Below are 2,449 nucleotides of genomic sequence, written 5' to 3'. Positions count from 1 at the left end.
GTTGATTATTGAGTCATATGTTGAGGGAGAGTTTTTGGTGATGTGTGTTCATGATCTTGAGTTTTATTTCTGTATTCTTATTCCACATATGCCTTGATGTATTTTGTGAAGTGTTTTCAGGAAATATGAAGATCTTTTGTCATTCTGTGACAAAAAGGGGGAGTAAATATGGAAGATGATGGGATTGGCTCGGCATTTTGGTTTTGTCACTGAATTGGCAAAGGGGGAGTTTGTTAGTTCTTGTGTTGGCTTAATTCAGTTTCAAAATGCAGAGGCTACTGTATACGGGCTCAAACATTGATATAGAATGCTCAGAATCCAATCTCCACCGTTCATAATGTAGATTCATGTGTTATGAACGTCCCTGCAAAATTTCAGCTCAATCGGACTACAAACGCCCATCGATTGAAGCTGTTGATCAAGACTGGACAGCATTTTCAGAATGCTGTTTCACTCATTGCATGCCGGGTCCGGACAGACCTTCCCCAGGTTCGGACCGCATTTCCAGAAACTCAAATTTTGCTCCGCAAAGCCCTATCCGGACAGCCCATTAACCTGTCCGGACACCCCGTACCTTTTAGGCCCAAAAATGTGATTTTAAGTGGGTTAGGTCTAGGATTTTGTCGGGGGTATATATACATCATTATAGAAAAGAGATAAGTACGAATTTTCACCCACAGAGAGTTCGTCGGAGGCTGTGCTAAGAGAGATCATATGTGGTGAGCTTTAAATTAAATCTCTTAGAGTTTTAGTTATTTCTTTGATAAATCTACGGTTGGGAAGTCTATCAGAAGGGTCCGGTCAAGGAGAATCACGTTGAAGAAGATTGTGAGCAAGGAGATGAGTTGTAGGCTTGTCGATCTTACAGAGTCAAGGTCTTGCAAAGGGTTGTAAGTGTTCCTAGTGCCTGTAATCTCTGGATAATCTTTTGATAGTGATTTTTTGGATTTAGCTGCCCCAGAGATGTTTTACTTTTAGATCGGTTTCTAAAAGGTTTCCTCTTCGTAACCAAAATATCTGTGTCTGCCTCTTTATTACTTTATATATTTTGGGTGATTGAATTGTTTATTGCTTCATAGTTTAATTCCACATAAATTGTGATAAACAAGTTTTTGGAGTTGGCATAGCGTTTTTCACTTAGAATAATAAATAACCCTAACATAATATTCTTAACATCCCCTTTAAACTCAAGGTGCAAGATGCTGAAACCTTGAATTTGATTTTCTTCGACTACAATGGCTAGAGGTGGTCGGCGACGGTGATATGAGATGCGCCTTCAATAAAATTAGGCCAACTATGGGCCAAAAAAATGAAAGCCAACTATGGGTTTGAGTGGGCAACTAGGCCTCTTTTGATGGGCAACTTTGCTCTTTTTTTTTTTTTTTTTTTTTTTTTTTTGAATAAGCCTTGGGTTTAAGTTGTTACCACAAGACAAAAAACCTGAAAAAGACCTGGGTTTTGGTTGTTACCTCAGGACCAAGACATTGGAGCAACAACGAGGAGTTAAAATGATCCTTGGGTTGAAGATATTACCACAAGGTCAAAAACTCTTTTGATTTTGATTTTTTTTTTTATTTTTTATTTTTTTTTTGCACTCTTTTCTTTTCTTTGTGTTGACTCCCATCACTTTTCACTTAACACTTAACTCTCCTTTCGGCTACCATGTGCACGAACACTTCACTCAATTGTTTTCTCTTTCTTTATTCCTTTCTTTTTCACGCATGTCAGACAAAATTCTCTTCTACCCATTCTCTTTTCTTTTCTTTTTCCAATTCTCTCTTTACATATTTTGCTAAAAAAAAAAAAAAATCTTTCACTTGACTAGTTTCTCTATGCATATTTTGTGCTGCAACAGAGATGGCTTGAAGGAAGGACGCCGACACAAGGTAGTCCAAAAACGTCTGGTGGAGGGAAGGTCTCCAATACGGGGAAAGAACGCCGGCACAAGGTACTCCGGGAACGTTCAATGGAAGAAAGGACGTCGGCACAAGGTAGTCTAGGAACGTCCGACGAAGGGAAGGTCTCCGATATGGGGAAAGAACGCCAGCACGAGGTACTCTGGGAACATTCGATGGACGAAAGTATGCTGGCACAAGGTAGTCCAGGAACGTCCGATGGAGGAAAGGACGCCGGCACAAGGTAGTCCGGGAACGTCCGATGGAGGTGCAACAAAGCTATTCGGTGTTGACAAGGATGAGTCGGAGAGGATAGTGGCAGCTGGGCTAGGCCGTGGCGGCTAGGCTGTGAGTTGGAGATCGGCTCTCCACTTGTTTCTATCTACAAGCTATGGAACGTCACGACTGAAGTGGCCGAGTTCGAAGTTGCTTGCTGCGGTGGCTAGATCTGGCCGGAGAAACTCCACAGGACCCTTTGGATCAAACACTGGCGTAAGCCGGTGGCTCTGATACCATGATAAAATATATATAATGTCGGATTTCTAGGGAATAAA

This window comes from Corylus avellana, chromosome ca8 (genome assembly GCF_901000735.1).
Source record: "Corylus avellana chromosome ca8, CavTom2PMs-1.0".
NCBI lineage: Eukaryota > Viridiplantae > Streptophyta > Magnoliopsida > Fagales > Betulaceae > Corylus > Corylus avellana.
Note: the sequence above shows the minus strand (reverse complement) of the source record.